At 36.0% G+C, this 23,045-nt stretch overlaps 1 protein-coding gene across 9 annotated transcripts in view; it reads right to left on the bottom strand.

Moving 5' to 3' along the window:
• Ccdc141 (coiled-coil domain containing 141) overlaps positions 1-23,045 on the bottom strand; it is a 185,997-nt gene that overhangs the window by 141,221 nt on the left and 21,731 nt on the right. The window lies entirely within an intron of this gene.

Below are 23,045 nucleotides of genomic sequence, written 5' to 3' on the forward strand. Positions count from 1 at the left end.
TGTTGGCAAGAGGTTAACCATAAACTTGCTTTATGGCTCAATAATTGCACTACTAAGCATATAACTAAAGAAAGTACAAACATCTCCACCCAAACCATGTTTCTAAATGTTCATATCAACACTATTCACAATAGCCAAAAAGTACAAATAATCTTATGTCCTTGAACTGATGAATGAATGAACAAAATGTGCTACATCCATACAACAGAATATTTTTCAGTCATATAAAGGACTGAAATACTGATACACACTACAATACCAGTGTACCTTTAAAATATTATGGTAAGTGAAAGGAGTCAGACACAGAAGAGTGGCAGAATAGAGGTACTCAGCTCTCACCTGTTCCTCCACAAAGAACAAAGCAACAGTTATACAGCTACATTTTGAGGTGAATGATTGTGGAGGAACACTGGAGATCAGCAGGAGAAAAACAGAAACCTTGTCTGATTCGGAGAGCTGGGACAACAGTATACTAAGAGGAAATATCACAGCACCTGTTGCCCCAGTAGTCACATCTTTGGGACCCTACTGCATGGGCTCAGTTGGCAGCTGCCTCCTGAACCAAACTTGGTTCATTAGAGTGACTCTGACAAATCCTCTGGGTTCCCTGCACTGTAGGGGACAGATTTTGCAATCTGAAGGGTACCAGAGGGCACTGCACTCAAGAACTGGGAAATCAGTGAGCCTGTTCTCCAAGATCAGGGTGGCCAGTCGTGCAGATTCACGTGGGTGCCAGGACTGAAGGCAGTCACCCATGTGTTCCCATCAGCACTGAGTGTGGGCTCCTGTCCCTAACAGGGCAGGAAACTAACTCCATGGTTCCACTTCTGCACCATCAGAAGGGGAATGCTGGGGTGGCCTTGAGCAAATCTGCATTCTTACTGTCACCCACCTCTAGAACACATGGCCTGAAGAGGTCTAGAGAGATGGTTTGCCTGGCACAAGCTAAGTTCTGCTCTTCTCTCTCCCACAGGTACTTGAGCTGAAGGAGTCCGAGAAGAAAAGCCTCAACCATCACCCTAATCCTGTGCATGCAGGGCCAAGGGAGAATTTTTCCCAAAAGGAATTGTGCCCTGTTCCAGCTGCAACCCACTACTACTCACTCCTAGGTGGGCACTACAGCTGAAAGAGTCAGGGGAAGAAAAGCCCCAGACATCACTCAGTTCCCAAAAGTGCACAGTATCACATAAATATAACAAGGGATAAAAAGCATATGCTCATTTCAATAGATGTGGTAAATGAATTTCATAAAATTCAACAACCCTTCATGATAAAAGCCCTAAAGAAATTAGTTTAGAAAGATTATACCCCAAAATAATGAAGGCTATATTTGGCAAACCAACAATCAACAAGATACTAAAAGGGGGAAAACTAAAATCATTTTCTTTAAGATCAGGAAGAAAACAAAGGTGTCCTCTGTCACTGATTTTATTCAATGTAGTACTAGAAGTTTTAGCCAAAGCAATTATGTAAAAGAAAGAAATGAAAGGCAAATAAGTAGGAAACTAAAATTATCTATTTTCAGATATGATTTTATACATAGAAAATTCTGAATATTCCACCAAAAGACTATTCGAACTGATAAGAAGCAGAATAAAAAATTAATATAAAAATCAGTAACTTTTCTAACTATCAAAAACAATTTTCTAAGAAAGAAATAATGAAAGGAAACCCATTTGCAATGCTGACAAAAATAAAATGCCTGGGAATAAACTTAACTAAGAAAGTTAAAGAGCTCTACAATGAGATTATAAACACTGGTAGAAGAAACTGAAGGCCTCCCATGTTTATGGATTAGAAAAAATAATATTGCTAAAAAATCCATGCTACACAAAGCATCTATGGGTTCTTACCAAAATGCCAATTGCATTCTTCCTAGACTAGAAAGAAAAAATAAAAACCGAAATTCACATGGAAGCACAAAAAAGCCTGAGCAGCCAAAGCAATCCTAAGCAATGCTTGGAAGCATCACAATGCCTGATTTTGAAATATACTACAGACCCACAGGAACCAAAACAGCATAGTATTAGCATAAAAACAAACACATAGAGCAATGAAATAGACTAGAGAACCCAGAAATAAATACAGGAATCTACAGCCAACTGATACTCAACAAAGGTGACCAAAACATATTGGAGAAAAGACAGCTTCTTCAACAAATGGGACTGGGGAAACTGAATATCTGCATGCAGAAGATTAAAACTTGACTCCTATTCTGTCTCCTACTCTGTATAAAAGTCAGCTCAAAATGGACCTGAAAACACTGGAGGAAAACATGGAAAATACATCAAGATATTGCTGCATAGGAAACAAAAGCAAAAATTGACAAGTGACATTATATCAAACTAAAAAGCTTCTCAAAGGAAATAATAAGAGAATGAAGACCAATCTATAGAATGTGAGAAAATCTTTGCCAGCTCTTCATCTTGACAGAGGGTTAATATAAAAAGAACTCTAAAACTCTACAATAAAAAACAAGAAATCCAATTAAAAATGGATGCATGATCTGAACAGACAATTCTCATAAAAATGGCTAGTAAGTATATGGAAAATGCTCAATGTCGGTAGCCATCAGGGAAATACAAATCAAAACCACAATGAGATATCATGTTACCTAATTAGAATAGTTGTTAGAACTTTTTTTTAAAGTAACAAATATTGAAAGGGATGAGGAGAAAAAGGAACTGTTATGCACCTTTACTGGAATGTAAATTAGTACATCCACAATAGAAAACAGTAGGAAGATAACTCAAGAGACTAAAAACAGTCCTATGGTATGATCCAACTATTCCATTCCTGGGTATGTATCTGAAGTAAATGAAGTCGACATACAAAAGAGGTGTCAGCATGCCTATCTATACTGTGGTGCTATTTATAATAGCTAAGATATAGAATCAGCCTAGTGCCCAGCAACAAATGAGTGAATAGAAGAAAATGCATATATACATGATGGAGTATTACCCAGTCATAAAGAAAAATAAAATACTGTCATTTGCAGCAAAATGGATGCTATCATATTAAGCAAAGTAAGCCAGACACAGAAAGAAAAGTATGGCATATGCTTTTTCACGTGTAGAAACTTGAAGTAGAATAGTGATTGCTAAGGAATGGAAAGGTGCCAGGAGGAAGGGAGGGAGCAAAGGTGGAACAGCGGTTGGATATGAATGGATATATCGCACTGAGTCTCATTAATATGCACAACTAACTTGTTAATTAAAAAGGAAAAATAAGTCAGGTACAAAAGGCCAGATAATGTATGATTCCATTAGCATCAAATATCCAGAATAAGTCCATAAAGACACAAAACACATTGGTGGCCAGGTGCTGGCATCACTACTTAATACGTGCAGGGTTTTTTTTGTGGTTTTTTTTTTTTTTTTTGGAGTTTTAGAAAAGTTCAGAACCAGACAGAGGTTATGGCTGTACACAAATTTTGCATGTTAAAATGGTTAATTTTGTATTATATGTATTTAATCTCAACAAGAATTTTTTTGAAGTTCTGACAGATTTTAAAAGGAATAAAATAATGCACATAAACCAAAATTGTGTAATATTGAGATTGAGGGGCTACAAATGCATATAGCCAGGTTGGGGCCTTCTTTTAGGTAGACAAGAATTACTTCTGTTACTAAATTAAAAACAGATAAAATGAAAAAATTTCTAAATAATACATTATCAAAACCATCCTAACAAAATCATATCCTCATCCTCTTTGTCATCACATCTTATTACTACCACCATGGAAAATATTGCAGAATTTCTCAAGAAAGTATGTTCCTAAAAGGTAGGAAGCTCAAAAATTTTGTTTTGTTTTGTCACTTTTATTTTAGGGAACATTCTTGCATAACCTCCAAGAAAGAGAAACAGACATACTATATACTACTTAATCTACTTCAGTTACAGAAAAAGAAAGTAAGTCCCAATTCATTTTAAAACACTAGCATGGTTTTAACATTGAAATTCAAGATTATGGAAAAATTATACACCAATATTATTGATGCATGTGTCCAAATAAAATGTGTCTAAATATATCTATGCTAACTAAGTACATGTATTTGAAATAAAATGTAATCCAGCACTACATTGAAAGTATAACACACATATATAACTATACATATTTGTCATAAATATCAAGTAATACAGTTAAAAATGATTAATGGTATGTAAGCTAAAACAATAAAATTGACTTAAAACATATACTATAGCTAAATAGGGTTTTGTTTAGGACAGCAAAGTTGGCTCAATACTACAAATCTACAAAAGTAATTTAATACTTATAGAGGAATCACAACCCATGGGTGCTAAAGACAGCAGTCTCTGTGGAACAGACACAAGAGACCTAAGTTCTGTTTTACTCATATTTTTAGCTCTGTTACCTATCACTAATTCTCAAATATGTTGGGGCACTTTTAGTTGTCACATTGAGAGCAGGTTAATGGAGGACTGTCCCACCAAATGGCACGAAATTTGAAAACACCGAAATGAGAAACACTGAACACTGTGCACATGACAGAGGCTCAATATGTGCTTGTGGGAAATGTGTTAAAGTTCTGAGAGGTTTCTTTTTCTTTCTCTTGAGAAGCATTCACTTTATTTCACAAGCTGTTTGAGTCAGAGGAGACTTTAGAGGCCAATTTTTCTACCCGACCTCCACTTTGAAAAGTTTCTAGCAGCATCGCAGTACTACAGCAGCTCCCTTACGTTTACAGCACAACCTTCAGTGGTTTAATAAATATTTAATAAATATTTTCTTAGACTGGAATAAAATCTGCCTCCTCATTCCTCAGACCACCACACCTTTCAGTTTCCCAATTGTGGGAACTCCCCTGACAATACCCTCCAATTCTTCTATCTCTCTCTTCTTATTTAGACCTAAACAGTTCTTTTAGAAATTTCATAGGATTTGTGCATTATAGAAATTTAAACCACACAATCTTGAGGACATATTTCGAACACTTGTAGTGAATGTTCACCCATCTCCTCAGGTTGCCTGTCCATTGCTATCAGTTGTAGATGGACATCTTGTCTGAATGGAGAGAAGCAGTTCTTCCTGGTGGAGACCATCAAAATCCATCCATGAGGTAAAAAGGACAGACACTACCATGAAAACACTCATAGGGTGCAGAAGTCTCATTTTGCCATGTCTTGTTTATCAATTTGATTATAGCATTGCAGTAACAGTAAGAATATGGATATAGTGCTTTACAGTTAAAGGGAGATACTGCCTCTGAAGTGCTTATCCTCCATCAACATGGATCTGCAGAAATATGTCCTTTGAAAGGGTGCTCTTTATCCCCCATTAAAGCTAAAACCAAATTGTCACTTGTTCAAATACAACACAGTAATACTCTCAATAACTCTTATGTTTCAGAGAAGATAGTACCTAGTGGAACCTGAATGAGTATATTCACTTATCTATCCACTCACTCATTCTTCAAGAATTTTTCAAGCACCTCTTGATCAAGTAGTACAGATCATGATAATAGATATGAAAGGTGGAGGAGCATCTAGTTATTGTCATGTTGTTTTCCTCTCCTCTGGCTTCAGCTTTTTCTTTACACTCATCACTTCTCAACTCACTCCCAAGTGGTTTCCGTCTCCACCATTCTACTGAAATATTCTTGCAGAGCACCACCTAACCTTACATTTGTCAATGCTGACTGTCCTCATTCAGTTTCCTTTTTGATTAATACTGTCCAGTGATTTAGTAAAATGTTTCTCCTTCCACTGGCCACTTCTATATTCTGATTTTGCTCCTGTGCTTCTGGTCTCTTTTACAATTTCACTTTCTTTGCTTTCTTTAATGTGTCTAGCTCCTCCAGGACAGCATGGCCTTTGATCTTCTCACTCAACAAGTTGGTGTCAGAGGTAGTGTGGGGTCAGATATAAAAATTAGTTGGGCAACTTCTGAAAGCTATAAGCAACTTCCTCCAGAGATCTTTATTGTTGTATTTGTTTGTTTCAATTGGCTGATTTTTTTGAGACAGGGTCTTAGTATGTAGCTCAGGCTAGCTTTTAACTCACAATGTAGCCCAGGCTGGCCTCAAACTTATGATTCTCCTGTTCCACCTCCTGAGTTCTGGGATTACAGGAATGCTCCACAGAAACCAGCATGCCCAGAAAGCTTGATGTAGTCCTGAGGGCACATCCCACTCTGGATGGAATATCACAATAAGTCACTAGTATTAATTACATTGTGTCTCTACAATCCATTAGGGGATGGAGGAGAAAGTATAATGGCTATTATTCCATATCTTCTTTCCAACTGAATATGTCAGCTCTGGTAACTACAACCACTGTCTACATAATTTATTCCTCCTGATTTTTGAGCGCTACTGAAAATCCCTACCCAAACATTGAATAACTGCCTCAAATTCAAAATAACTAAAACTAACCAAATCTGTAACACAGCTGGCTACCAAGAACTGATATATGGAAAACAACCTTCAATCTTCTCCCCGCTCCCCACAGCTCCATGAATTCCAAGATCTAGTCAATCACAAAAGCCCATTAAGTCAAACTATTCCATGTTATTCAAACCCTCTTTGTTTCCACCTCTTTACCTCAGTTTAATCTCTACCACCACCACGTCTCATCTGAATCCCTAACACTGCCTCTTAACCTGTTCTCCTGTCTCTAGGTATATGGTCACCCAATCCATTCCCTGCCCTGCCATTAGATCTTTGTAAATCAGAAATATCATGCCACTCAGCAAGTTGTACATCTTTTCATACTGAAATACTCAAATCTGATTGATTTGAAAATAAAATTTGAAGTCCAAGCATAGCAAATAAGACCCTCAGTGCTTGATTCTCTTTCTGTCCTGACTTCCACAGCTTATTCTCTCGTTCTCTCTCTAGCCTTTGTGTTCTTGTGGTTCCCTGACTGTCCTGTGGGTTAACATGCATGTCTCAGCCTGGAATGCACTCTCTTCTAGCCTCTACTCTTCCCTGTTCCTCCTATGACTCATCTGTGTCTGATCAACTCTTCCTCATCCTTCAAGTCATTTGGGGTTGTGCGGTTTCCCTAACCCTCATCTATATCTCCTACTTGGGTCTATAGTGTTGGCCTTTTAAAAATGCTTTACATTAGTATAGTACTTTTTAATTATGTGATTATAAAAGTGGTATACAGGTGCTCTTCAACTTATATTGCAGCCCAGCATCTGAGAGCGTATCATTCCACATATCACTAATGTGGGACAAGGTCAAAATTCCAAATTTGGAGAATATTTTTGCTGAAGGAATATTACTTTCTCAGCACTGTAAAGTCAAGAAGTTTTAAAGTGAAACAACTATAAGTTGGGGACCATCTGTAATTTCATATTAAAAAAGAGAGAATGCAAAAAACCATTTAAAAAATTAAAATTATCCAAAATCTCATTCACATTCATGTATGTGACTACACATGCACACACTCACATGCACAATTAGAATCATAGGCCATAGATCAGCAATATCCAAATATAACCTGCCATCCACTTTATGTGACCTGTGAGCTGAGAACGGGGTTTACATATATATGTGGTTAAAAACAGAAATTTTACAATACTAACACATGGATGTAAGAAGATGGTAGACTAGTAGCACTCACATATCACTAGCATTTCCAGTGGATAGAAGTGGAAAAACTGGAGAGCAGCTGCCCTTGTAAGGGGGTAACAACAGAAAGGCAATGTAGTTTCAGTAGCAAAGAGACAGAACCTTATAAAAACAGAAAATTTGGAGTGGGACAGAGATAGAGAAATGCTGTTTCAGTGGCAGAATGCAGAGCACACAAGTGTAGAGGGCTGGGACTGACATGAGAAAAAAATAAAGGGCCTCAGAAACACACCCTGTAATTTCAGTTGCAAACAAACAATTTTAAGAAACAGAAAATTTAGAAGTGGAGGGAGGGAGAGAGAGAGAACTTCAGTGTGGAATAGGCAGAAATGGTGACGCAAAGGGAGGGGAAGAGCCAAAAGAAAGCAGGAGACATCAGGAAATAGTTAACACTGAGCAGAACTGCAGACCAACCAGACAAGGGTCCTAGAGTCTGCAAGGAAAGTTGAAAAGTTCTCTCTTCTTCCTGGCATTTGAGTGAAAATACCCTGCATTGTCCTATCTACATGCACTCCCAATGGGGGTTAGTTGCTCATCCCCTGAGTGCTGGCCAGGAGAGCCAGTCTAGCCACAGAGGAAAGAATGAGTCAGTGATGCAGAGAACTTCATGCAGTGGGAAACAGATCAGAGTCACAAGGGGATTGGGGGAAGTGGAGACTGCTTCCCCTCTGAGAGGTCAAATAGGGAAGTTAGTTAGAGAGCTCTGGAACCGGGTAAGGGGAAATCACAAGTCACTGGGATGAGAGCTAAGTTGTGGAAAGTCAGAGACTGGAAGGGGGAGCACACCAGCGTTCTGCCTCAGCATGTATTTCTCAACCCCTATGGGCTTCTGTGCCTCATGACCAGACATTTGAAGGTACAACTGACTCGGACTAACCACTAGATTGCATGCAGTCCTCTGCATCCCATGCTGAAAAGCTGGTCACATGAGAGTAATCACAGTCAGATCTGCTTACAAACCATGCCCTCCAGTTGCTAGGTGAACGAACAGCAGGAAGGAGAAAAGAGAAAGCCAAGTAGCATGGGCTACTCTCACCAGGTAGAGCATAGCATAGGGTGGTGACAGAGAGGAGAAGTCAGTGTAGGTTGAGATCTTTCACTGTGGCCCACATAATGGGCCTCCTTAGAAGACTGGAAACCTGTCCTTTTTAAAAATAAACTATCTTTATTTTATTTTTCCCCCCTCTTTATTTATTGTTTTTTATAAAAACTTGAAAGTAAGACTGATGGATTGAAATACTTACATATAAATTTTTGTGTCATTTATTTTTGTTTACATTTCCTTCTTATTTCTTCTCCTTTTAAGATCTCATTTCTTTGTTTTATTTCATCCTGTCCTGTTGTCTTTTTGAGGTGGGCTTCTGATCTTCCTGCTGCAGTCTCCCAAATGCTAGGAATATAGACATGAACCACCACACCTAACTTTTTAATACTTATTATTTTAATCCTTATTCTTTCTACCTCCTCCTATCTTTTAATTCTCCTTCTATGAGATCAGGTTTTTTTCTTCTCTCTTGTTTCTTCTTTTTTCTCATCTTAACCCCCTTTTAAAATTCTTCTTTATTCTCATTGTTTTGAGTTGTTTGTATATTTACTGGGATTTTTTTCTTATTTTACCTTTAGCTGGATCTTCTCTGTCTCTACCATTTTTCTTTCTTATTCCGTTTTTCAACTCACTTTTTCATTTTCTCCTTTTTTTTCTAGTGCCCACACTATTCTCTACTATTTTTCTCTAGAATTATTTTCCTATTTTCATTTCTATCATTATTAACTAATATGTTCTTAGTTCATACAGCCTTATTGCTCTTTTCATCTTCTAATGTTATTGAAGTTGTGGTGCTAATTATTTTTAATGGCTATCATGATATTTACATGCTGGTTTGTCTATCAGTTGTGGTTGCTACTGCAGATAGTTTTCTTCTCTCTGAGTGCTGCAAGAGAGTGGGTCCATTGCCTTGAGCTAATTTGGCAAGTGTTTAGCTGCTAAACAATTCCTAAGACCTAGCTGTGAGAAACTGTATACCAACTCTGCCACAACCTAGTCCCACCTAAGCCTTGACAAATACTTCAACTGAAAGAATAAAGGAGAATATACTTCCAGCCAACAACTTGGCACCATATGCACAAATACCAATGTAGAAACATAAGAAATATGATTTTAAAAAACAAGGCAACATGACTACTCTAAAAGGTAATAATTCCATAAAGAATTCAAAAGACTGATTTTAACAGTGATCAATAAATTCAAAGAAGAAATGAATAAATACCTGAAAGAATTCAAGAACATTACAAACAAAAGGCTGAATTAAGTAAGGAAGACAATAGAAAAAGTAAGGAAAACACTGCAGGATATGAAAAAGGAAGTCAATAAAGATACAGAAATCCTGAGGAAAAAAACAAATTAAAAATTTGCAAACAACAAGTCAAATAAAAAACTCAGTTGAAAGTCTCACCAATAGAGTGGATCAAGGTAAAGACAGAATAACAGGATTTGAAGAAAAGATAAAGGAATTAGAATATTCAGTAAAAGACCAAAAACATATGAATGGAACATGCAATATCTTTGAAGTACTATTAAAAGACCAAGCATATGAATCATGGGCATAGATGAAGGGAGAACAATTGCAAGCTAAAGGAATAAAAATATATTCAATAAAATTATGACAGAAAATTCTCCAAATCATGGGAAAGAGATAGACATCCAAATACAGAGGGTTTAAAACTCCAAACAAGTATGACCAGAAGAGAACCTTCACACATCATATTATGGTTAAAACATCAAGTGTACAGAACAAAGAAAGAATATTAAAATCTGCAAGAGATGTGCCAAGTCTCATAAAGGCAAACTCATCTGAATAACAGCAGCAGCACTAGAAAATACTCAAACACATGGAGATAATGATAAATGGGTCATCAAAGAAAGAGGGGGAATTTAAAAAAACCCAAGAATCAAATGACAATGAAAACACAACTTATCAGAACATTTGGAACATACCAAAGGGAGTGGGAAGAAAAAGTTTATGAGTGCTTACAATAAAAAATGACAGATACGTCAAATAAATAACCTAATGATGCACCTGAAGCTCTAAGGAAAACAAGAACATGCCAAACCCCAAATTGGTAGATGGTGAGAAATAATAAAGATAAAGTGAAGAAATTAATAAAATGGAGACTTAAAAAAAAACACGAATCAATGAAACAAGGAGCTGGTTCTTTGAAAAGACAATCAAGATTGGCGAAGCTTTAGCCAAACAAACCTAAAGAAGAGGGAGAAGACAGAAATTAACAAAATTAGAGATAAGAAATGGAACATCACAACAAATATTAATGAAAATCGAAGTTCTTCAGGGATAATTTGAAAACTTATATTCTAATAAACTGGAAAATCTAGAAGAAATGGATAAATTTCTAGATTTCTATGACCTATCTAAATTGAACCAAGAGGACACAAACCATGTTAACAGATCTATAATGAGCAATAAGATTGAAGCAATAATAGTCTCCTAACAAAGAAAAGTCCAGGTCTGGATGGATTCACTGCCAATTTCCACTAGATCTTTAAGGAAGAAATAATACCAATGTTCCTCAAATTATTCCATAAAATAAAAAGGGAAGGAATGCTATCAAACTCATTTTATGAAGCTAGCTATTACCCAGAAGCCAAAACTGGAAAAGGACACAAAGAAGAAAGAAAATTACAGACCAATTTCCCTAATGAACACAGATGCAAAAATTCCCAATAAAATATTTGCAAACAGAATTCAACAACATAATAAAAGATCATACACCACAAACAAGCTGGTTTCATTGGGATCTAAGAATGCTTCAACATATGTAAATCAATAAACAGAACATTCCACATGAACAGAATAAAGAACAAGAATCACATAATGATACCAATAGATGTAGAAAAAGTCTCTGAAAAAATTCAACATCCTTTCATGATAAAAGCTCTGAAGAAACTAGGAATAGGAAAAATGTAATTCAACATAATAAAGGCTTTATATGACAAACCTATAGCCTATTTCACATTAGACAGGGAAAAGATAAAACCATTTCCTCTAAAGTTAGGAATGAGATAAGAGCGTTCACTCTCTCCACTCTTATTCAATATAGTGCTTGAATTCTTAGCCAGAGCAATAGGCAAGAGAAAGAAATAAAAGAGAACAGGAAAAGAAAAAGTCAAATTATCCCTGATTTCTGATGATATGATCCTGTAATTAAAAAACCTAAAGACTTCACCAATAAACCTTTTGGGCAACACTTTTAGTCAACATTTAAAAATCAATATTATATACCAACAATGACAGGCTGAGAAAGAAATTAGGAAAAGACTTTCATTCACAATAGGTTCAAAACAAAATAAAATAGCTAGGAATATACTTAACCAAGAAAGTGAAAACCTCTATTTTGAAAACACTGCTTATTTCTGGATAGATTACACTGATATTTTCACCCTATTTTAACATTTAATGAAGTTACATTTTTTTCTTCTTCTGGTAATGACAGAAAGTTTGTGCATGAAGAAAACTTTTAGGTAATGCCCTATCTTTCATGTATAAAGATAGTATTTTCTGACCAACAAAAAAATCATGTACACTGACTTATTTCTTCAGTGATGTAGATGAATTTGTCTTGAGTGGCCACATTGCTTTTGATGTATGGCATGCACTATAACATAATGATAACGAACTAGACTCTCAGTGTGGGGTGGAGCAGTTGCCTGGCCTGTGCAAGACCCCAGCACTGCAAACAAACTCTGGGGTCCACATTACAGCTCTGCCACTTAGTAGCCTTGCACATTTTACAACTTAGTTTTTCTTACCAACTGTCACTTCATTATAAAATAGAAACAATGATTATACCTAACTTACACAGAGCCTGGTATAATGTCAAGCACCCAATAAATGTTAGGTATTACTTTATCTTTATACTTATGTGTACCTTCTTATTAGTGTTATTATTGTCTTATAAAACTACAGGATGGAGAACATATCGAGGTCCTAGTAGTGAGTGTCCTCAGTATTGAGTGTCCTAGTATTGAGTGTCCTCAATGACACTGTACCCATAATAGGAAAAAAGTTACTTGTAACTTGAAGTGCCTCCATGAAATGCCAAATCACTATAACCTATAATCACAACTTCAGAGGTGATGACAGGTCAAAACACAACATATTCTAATCTGAATCCAAATAACAATGATCCACTTTCTAAGGAATGTAAATATTAGAAGATATTTTTGAAAGAATTGTTTTTTATAGAAAATCTCTCATTCACTCATTTTGTCCTTAAATTTTATACTAATTCTCTATGGTAACATGGTTTTTCCAGGTTTGAAAACAATTAATTGTATCACATATGCTGATGAGATGAATAGTGCAAACATTTACTTCTTTGAATGTGGAAATGTACCAGACAACAAAAACATAGCTGTATAAAGTTTAAATCTTAGCATTTTTGCTTTCATGATAAATCCAACTCTGCCATCAAATTTGACCTATTAGTTTTAGAAATCCATGTGTAAGTAAGAATGGATGTTACACTCTGAGACATATAGTTTTTTGGCCTAATGACTGTATTAACAAGTAGGAAGACATGGATATATTCCTTTTCACCCCTCTCTGGTGAATCGCTCAATAAACAAAGTAAACATATGTGAAAGCAAATGTGCTATAACTATTGCAACCACATTGCCAAAGCTGACACAAAATGTATTCTCAATCAATTTTTATAGCCATCTTCTGTTACTTCTTCTAATACTAATAATTATCCTAATAAGTTTGCTTAAAAGCCCATCATACAATGCATACAAATGGCCAATTTTGAAGACTACAAGCCATTTACTGATACTTAATTTATACGGGCCTATCTATAGATACAACAGCCTTTGAATCAACAAACATTTTAGCTTGCTGTCACTCTGATTATAATTCTAATGCCAAATGTTTTTGTTATCGATCATTACATACAGGGTCAGGATGAGGATGCCATCAGAAATTTCTATCTTACAGATGAGATCTGGATATCAATTCTCTGAAGTGTTCTTGAAACCACACCCTGTTCTCTTTATCAGAAAAACTAAAATACTAGAACACACACATACAACAAACCAACCAACAAACAAAAAACCTGAACTCTTTACACTCACAATTTTTGACTTCTTTAGAGTTTTTAAATTACTAAACTTAACAATTTGTAGAAGATTACAAGAATGTTCTATTCAAATGTTGTAGGAACAAATTTCCATAAATATTTTCAACCACTCATGATAAATTGACAGTGACTGCCCTCAAATTTGACTATCTGCAATAAAGAAAGTTATCCCTTTTCCTTTTATTAAGTAAATGGATCTAAACTATTCCATAAGAACTTATTTATAGATTTCTTATACTTGTGCAAATGATTTGAAGAATGAAATAATGCCTCATGATCTCCTTCTCCATCCCCTCCTGTTCGGTTTCCTGGCTAGAATTTTCTCAAAATGACCCTAAACAAAGGCAATTTATTCATTTGAGTTTCACTGGCAGATAATATTGCTTCAGATATCACTCAATTGAAATTTGTTATTTGCCTCTTGCAGGAATTGAGGTAGATGTTAGAGAATAAATTAAGCAAGCAAACAATGTGAATGGTCCTTTGTTCAATGATACCGGCTTTTAATTACTTTATAATATACTGAGAGGTAGCAAACAAACCTTCTCATTGAAAACAGTAGGAGTTTTCAAATGAAAGTGTTCAACACATATTCCACAAGGTGCTGTAGAGTCTACCTGCATCTGTGTACTCTTTGATGGATGGCTTCTATGATCTCATAGAAGTGATAAATAATTCATTAATTTATTGAGTATTTACCATTCACAAGATGCAAGATGCAATGTTTCCAAAATCTAGAAACACTGGATGTGAAATGTTTAACATTGTTTGTATAACATATTTCATACAAGTGTTTAAATTCTTTTAAATTGAAATAAAAGAATAAAACCATCATTCATACTATTGAAGAAATGTAATTTTTCCTCACATGATAGAGCATAATTCATTTTTGCCATTGAAAACTGATTTTTCTCCCTTTCTTAGACATACAAACACTAATGAGGACATTAAACCGTTGTAATGATCTTGTTGATATTTTCTTTTCTTTCCATTGACAAGGGAAATCAGTGACATGGGACTAGTCCATAAAAGTTGCTGACAGAGCTGTAGATGTGTTGATTGGCTCAAGGATAAAAACATAATTGATTCAGGGATGGAAAATGATTTTTAAAAAACCCTAGAAAATCAGATTCTATGGGACCTTTTCTGCTGAAGCTATCTACAAAGATCTATTCATCCCAGTTACCAAACTGGTAAGATGTAAGCTAGTACAGGTAAGGTTGGCCATCCTACCAGCCGTGTGTGGAGAGCTTGTCTTAGAGCTAGAACCGTAACAACATTACGAGCACTCCTGGGTCCAAACTATTTATCCCCAATCCTCTCACTCACACAAATAAATATATTCAGAGATGTAATTCACATTTTTGTGGCTTCTCCAAACTTAATAAATATGCAAAACAAATTAAAACCATAAAACCACATAAAACCTCTGTGTATGATTTGGGGATTAAAAAACAAACTATATCTGATACACATCCTGATTTAGCTATTTTAAAATGCATGCTGCTCTGGAATCTGATTTTTGAAGAGTGAACTGTCATTGAAGATCAACTGTCTCCCCAACATCCACTTTCTCACTGCCCACTTAGTACCTCTCCAGAACCTGAATGTCTAACTAGACTTTATTTTTTAGTATTTAAGGGTCAGAGATAAAAGACTTAAATTTTTGAAATGTTTAATAAGTCTTGGGTTTGACAACTACAATGAAATGTCAACTAATGATTATATGGTCATACCATCTCTTCTTCTGCCAGCAAGTAAGAAGATAAAATGTTTCAAGTCACTTATTTCCAAACACTTTTAAACGTCCTGGGATAAGTGTCAAGTTAAGCCTCAAATGATTTTTCTTATCTCCATTATTTAATATATGTCTGGATTAACTACCGCTATTACCTTCACCTGTCATCACTTAGATTATATGCCACAATCATACCATAATGATAATTGATTCAGAAGTACCAGAAAGTACATTTTCTTAGTTTAGCCTAGGAAGTCTCAGTGTGACAGTGTTAACAAAGTGACTGATGTCATCTTCTATATCCTGTTATCTTCTTTAGAGCAGATATTCTACCAAAATGACATATCTCTGATTTAAAAACTAAAATTAATAGAATTGATGAACAGTCTGAATAAACAGCTGGCATTTAGAATATCTATATTACATTTTAATAAATTAGTTTTTTAGGGTATTTGGTCAAACGAAAATACACAATTACACTGCTACCATCTCCTTTGCTAACAATAGAGTTAAGTAATACTCATCCATTTGTCAGATTATTTGTGGAGCCCCTGGCATGTGCCTGATGTTTTGATTCTTCAGAAGGACACAGAGATGTATAACATCACAGGTTCCACAATGCTGGCTGATACAATAAGTGTGTTCCTGTGGAATTTGGTAGAGTTTCCCAAGGCACAGACTTCTGCCACTGAATCCTTGCTATCCTGCTTCTGTAAGTGCATGCTCCCGAAGCTCAGGCAGGGAACTGGCTGCACCAGGGCCAGGAGAGGGAATCTGGAAAATGCAGATCCCTAGGTTCCCCTTAAGCAGATTCTGACTCAGTGATTTCAAGAAGAACTGGGAATCACTGTTTCTCTAAAAACTCCTCAGTTGAGTCTGATGTACAGCCATGTTTTGGAACATCATCTACTGGATAGAAAATAGGGCACCATAGTTGGGTAGAAGGAGTAACTTAATATTCTAGAACACAGTAGAATAATTACAGTTGACAACAATTGAGTATTTCAAAACAGCTACTAGAGAGGATTTTGAATGTTCCCAATACAAATAATGATTTGTCTAAGATGATAGATATGCCAGTTACCTTGACCTGTTCATCACACATTGTATACCTATATTAAAATGCCACACTGTACTCCATAAATATGTATAATTGCTATGTATTAATTAAAATATATTTTAAAACGTCTTAATGAAACCTTAGCAAACTTGGCTTAGACCTCTAAAGGAGAACTATGTCTTAAATGTCTTTTTATCTTTAATTCCTGGCATGCCAACTGACACAATACTACTGAACTAAAAATCCAAAAATTTCCCTATTACAGAAAAAGAGAGAGGGAAGGGGGGGAGGGGGAGAAAGGAAGGGAGGAAAGAAGGGTGCAAATTCATGGATATCATATTAATACAAAAGGCCATGAATTCCCCATCTATCTCTACCTATAGGCTTATCAGGATGCCTGAAAATCTCCCCCTTTACAGTTCCTTTAACTTTCAGCATTTTCTCTATAAAGTTTTGGAAACAGCACACATATTATACAACTCCTGTGTCTCACACTTGCCGATGAATCTTCACCACCCTTAGGTAGATAAAGGGAAGCAACCTTTCCATGGCAAACCTGGCCTTCCCTGCTCTGGCCACTGCCTACTTGCCCACCCTCTTTTTCATGACCTGTTTCCAATTCCCTTCTCCTTAGCCCGTTGTGCGACCATGGAAAACCATTCACTGCTACCCTGATGCTCCACACTGCACAGATCCTGGCACCTGCATGTGCACTCTTCCTGTTACTCAAGCTACTGCTCCACCTCTTATCACAAAAAAACTGTATGAAGACATTCCCACTTCTTTCCTACATTCTTTTCATTATAAACTACATTTTATATGGACTTCTGCTGAAGACTTTACACAATTATTGGACTTACTTGTTTAAATGCCCATCCCCTAAAGTCTGAAACTTACTTTTAAGTAGTTCTCTCCTCCTCCTAAAAAATGAAAAAAAAAAAAAGCCATACACAAATATTCATATTTTGAGAGAGGTGAGAAAGAGAAAGACAACATGGGACCATGCTAACAATTAGTAAATCTAGAATAAGAATTTTCATAGATTTCAAAATAAAAAGTTACAAAGGTCAATTTTCATAAGTTTCTAGATTACAGGAATCAGCTCATACTAGCATTGCCTGCAACACAATATGCTTTGGTTAAATGCTGAGTGAATCAATGAGCTGGAGGAATGGCATCGCATTATCTTGATACCTCTTTTTTTTAAAATTCATTTATTCACATGTGTGTACATTGTTTGGGTGATTTCTCCTCCCTGTCCCCTACCCTACCCTCTCCCTCCTACCCACCTTGCTTCCAGGCAGAACCTGTTCTGCCTTATTCTAATTGAAGAGAAGGCATAAGCAATAATAAGAAAGACATAGCATTTTTGCTAGTTGAGATAAGGACAGCTATACAGAGAGATTCCTAGCATTGCTTTCATGTACAAATGTGTTACAACCCAAGTTGATTCATCTCTAACTGATCTTTACACTGGTTCCTGATGATGTCTGAGTAAGAATGAGCTTATTTTACATTGCACTGGTTAATGTTTGTCTAGTGGAAACAGGCTGAATTTGGACTCATGGTGGAGGGTCAGGTTTGGAATAAACTGGAACTCTGTGTTTCTAAAAGGTAGTTGGTACTAGATTGGGTGAATTACTCCCCAGGCAAATATCAAATATCTGGTACAAAAGACATTTCTTATGTTGGCCTTTCTGCTTCAAGAAATCTCTCTCTCTCTTTCTCTCTCTCTCTCTCTCTCTCTCTCTCTCTCTCTCTCTCTCGCTTCCTTCCTTCCTTCCTTTCTGTTTTGTTATTGTTTTGCTTATTTGTTTCATGAAAATAAGAGATTTTGCAGATGGGTTACTATACTTTTTTGGGATTTCAATTTGAACATAGATAGTAATAATTATCAAACTTTCAATTTTATACAGATACTTTGAACTTTATAACAACTACTTATTACATAAATAAATGCCTACCAATGATCTATTAGTTTAACTTTCCCTAGATCTTACTTTCTTGATTAGTGGTTGAATAATAGTTGACTCTTGCATAAATAAATAACTTTTGATAGAGACATATGTGCTAAAAAGCCACAGCACCCCACAGCATCCATCTTATGAACAAACTTCTACTTCTTATTAATGTCTTAACATATGGGTGTGTGACTGGGATCAGTGAACAGCCCCCCCACTATCTCTTGAGAGTAAAGTACTCTTGAGAGTTAAGTACTCTAGGTTCCCCATGAAATCTCTGTCCTTCCCCAGACCCTCGTTCCTTCTACTTGCTTTGCAATAGAATAAACCCTTCCTTTCATTTTGGTGCCATTGCTAAACCAAAGAAAGTGACAGTTAGGTTACCTAAACTATCATAAAGAAAAATTAGACACTGCCTGAGGTGCCCAAAAATATCTTATTCTGTTTTCATAGTCTAAAGAAAAGTATCGATTTTTGTCCTTACTTTGAAAAAAAGACATTCTCAGATATGAAAAATCCATTCTTGGGTTGAAGAAGCCTCAGGCATCACAATAAAACACTTAGATTAATTGACAGTAGCAGTAATATGCTTTTTTAAAGCTAGTTGCTTAACAGAACAAATGGAATAGCCAGTTTACAGTGTAAACAGACTTTGTGCTGACAATGAGATATGGAGCTTTTAAAAAGAGCAAGCCATGAAAAATGACTTGCTTCAGGACTTGGTCAAGGCCAGCTTAATTTAAGTTTTCCTCTCCCACTTGGCTAGTCATTAAACTCAGGAAAGTATTGAGGAATTGGAGCTGAGAAAAAGACATTCTGGATAACATCATAAAGCTGGTTATTTAAAGAGATGCTAAAAGAACTACTTTCCCTTTTGGTTCCAAAAGAATAGGAAACCAAGGCTGTTCTGTGATACTTGAAAAATGCGCTGTCTTTTTAAGCATGGCTTCAAAATTGCTGGTTTTAAGGATAGCATATTTTATGGTCATTGCACCACCTCAGCTGCCATGCAGAGCACAAAAAGGATTACAGACTTTCTCTTCAGTGGAGCATTAAATGGTCCCCTGAATACCAATTTACTGAAAGAGTGAATATATGTACCATAGCCTGCATACATTTTCCTGACAGTATCTCTATCTGTACCACACCAACAGGTAAAGTCTCTAGTTTGTAGAAATAATAGTTTTACCACTGAAACTGAAAGCATTTAGGATACTTAAGAGCAAAGAATGAACATTTGAGGATGATAGTTTAAGATCAATTAGTTTTATCAGTCTCTTGCACATAACATCAGGTATTTGTTTTAGCTTTTGCTGTTCTTTCTAACAATAGTAGTCCACATTTTCACTGCGCTTTTCCAAAACCTGTTAGCCTGCGAATCCCAATTCCAGTGCTGTCTCCTCCATGAGGCCCTCTGTTCACTCCACCCAAATGTAATTCCTCCTTCTTGTGAGCTCTTTTGTCTCCTTCCACCTTTCTTATCTGGATGCTGTATTGCACTGCATAGTACAATAGTGAGTGAGTAAACTTTAATTTCTGTAGATTATAAACTATGTGACAGCAGGACTGTCATTCATTTTGCATTTCCTGTAGGACATTATAATATTTCAACTTCAAAATGAAGTTGCTGTAAAAGATAATTAGCAAAAAAGTAAAATCAGTGTTCTAAAATTCATATTTTCAAAAGATAAATCATTATATATTTTTAGATAATAATTCCTTAGCGATAGAGCACTGCTTTGCAAGTGCTAACACCAGTCCACAATAAAAAAAAGAGTTTAGATAATAATTCCTTAAAAGTGAATTTTTAAAAACAAAAAATATAAGTCCAGTTTCCATTCAATCATCACTCCCCAAGACCATGCTTTCAAATTATCATTTGGTGATTTAAAAATAAAATTGTGCCTACCAAACCAATGTTACATTGTAATTCAAAAGTCCCTTTGATACCATTTCTTAATATAAATCCAAACGCTGAATATATGTTCCAAATATTTCTGTCATTTGATAGATCTTCCTAGAGACTCCAGGAATCAACAAGACATACAGTCCATACTATTGAGAAGCAAAGTATCTCCATATTTTAAGAAAATAAATGCCTCCATAACCTTTACTTCATATATGCAGAATATTAATGATGAGAGAGAAGCAATCATTCTAAATCCCTATCTGCTCCAAGCTTATGATTATATACTTAGATGCTCAATACTGTGCAATTCTTTTTCTTGTGTAGGTAATTCCAGTTTAACTACATATTTATTTCATACAGAAAAGCTTTTAGGCAGTGCTCAGGTAGGTGAAGGTACTTACACACTATTATAAATTTCTCTTCCCTTTCTATCTGCTTTACACTTTGCCGCATATCAAAAATAAAATGATTATTCTACAGTAGGAAATTGCACTTTAATCATTAATATTGACTTTAAAGGTTGAAACAATATAGCTCAAATGCATCAGTACAGTTCTTAGTCTATTTCACAGTGAAGATCATTTAATAGGTAAGATATAATATCATGTTCATTAGTAATAAAGACTTTCCCATTACATTATCACTTAAAATCTGGAGTTCCATAGACAGTGTTTACATGTTTCAAATATAAATGAATATCTTTTCCTCCCTCTCAACCATCTAAGGACCTACAGAGATAAAATCCAAAAGCATAATTTTATCTAATTCAGTCCTTATCCTTTATAATAATAGTTACGTGATTTTTCCCTACCAGGGTGCCCCAGCCTCTCTGGGCTGATCACTTCCACCACCATTCAGGGGACCTATGGATCTGCACACCAGAATCCACCATGCTGGGCCCGATTTAGGTCGGACTTCCACTTTGGAAAGCCAGGGGTCTCCACCGTTGGCTGTGATGTGACTGCACTTTCACGGGACCGGGTATACCATATGGACAGGATAAGGCTCCGTGCCCAGCTTTTGCTGGAAGCTGCAGGATACATCATAGTAGGAAGATGATGACAAATTAGATTTCAGTTCCAGCTCAGCCAATTACTGTACTGAAGCAAATACCTCAACATCCTTGGGACTCAGTTCCCTTATCTGCAAAAAGGAACCCATACCACACTGGTAATGCAAGCAAAATGAGACAATGTCAACAAAAGTGACTTCTAAATATGAGTACATGTTAATCATTCTAATTGTTGGACTGGTAGTTGATGAAAATATTTCAGTAGTGCAGCCCAGTTACACACACTGCTTCTTATATTTCTATGGGCTTCAGTGTTTCCTGATCATAGCTAGAAAAGCCATGAATGCTGACAGAATAAATAAGTAAATATGTGGCATAATTTCAGGGATGTGAGGAAAACCCTGACATTCACCATACATCCTTTTCTCATCCTGGCTAATACTAACAATTCTATTAGCGGAAAATAGTTATCTTAATTTAAAGGTTCTATTTCTTTTTAAAAATGTTCATATTATTATCCTTATACTGTTAAAAAAAAATCTAGCTTTGGTGCAAACCAAAGCTTTATGGTTGAGGAAGATAGAGTATGTGGAGAGCAGTCCTTTCAGCAAAATATAGCAGGACACAAAAGTGCTTGTTCCACTATTCATGTTTGAATAAAGAACAATTTCTTGACAACTTATAGAATGATTCTCTAATGATAGGATTTGTAGCATCAGAAACTGCTTGGATGGGAACAGCATGGATAGTGAACCAAAAAGGCCCTCTGCCTGTCACTCAAGATCACTCCAGCAGGATTCCGCCACCTACTCACTGTGAGATCTTACGCAACCAGAGTCTCAGCTTTTACATCTAGAAAATGGGCAGAGTGGGAGTGGCTTCCTCATAATCCTAAGAGGATGAAAGGAGATGAGCCATGTAAGGCGCTTAGCACGGTGCCTGGCCACAGTTTAGTCTTCCATAAAAGTTAGCAACTATTACCATCATTACTAACAGTAACCAAAAAATAAGATAATTATAAGGCAACAGAGTGAATATTTTGGAAATTACACACTTCCTTTTATGGGCATTTTATGCCTTTATTTTATTCTTCACTTACACCATTCTTTGTAAATCATAGTTGAGTTTCTAACACTATATGTGAATAAGTTTCTATTAGCATAAATTAATTGTACAAAGAGGTTTCATTGTGTTATTCCCATATTTTTATTTTATTTTCCATTATTTTTTAGGTCTAGATTCTACATATGGGTGAAAACATGCAATATTTGCTTTCTTTTCTGAGTTTGGCTTATCTCACTCAACATGATGATCTCCAGTTCCATCCATTTTCCTAGGCAGATAACTTTCTGACTTCAAAATATTTTTTACAAATGAGGTACACCACCTCTTTTTTAAAACTTCTTTTATTCATATGTGCATACAATGTTTGGGTCATTTCTCCCCACTAACCTTTGCCCTTCCCTTCCCCCTGCCCCTGCCCCCTCCCTCTTCCCCCCACCCTCTCAATTCCAGGCAGAAACTGTTTTGCCCTTATCTCTAATTTTGTTGAAGAGAGAGTATAAACAATAATAAGAAGGACAAAGCATTTTTGCTGATGAGATAAGGATA

This window comes from Castor canadensis, chromosome 4 (assembly GCF_047511655.1).
Source record: "Castor canadensis chromosome 4, mCasCan1.hap1v2, whole genome shotgun sequence".
Lineage (NCBI taxonomy): Eukaryota > Metazoa > Chordata > Mammalia > Rodentia > Castoridae > Castor > Castor canadensis.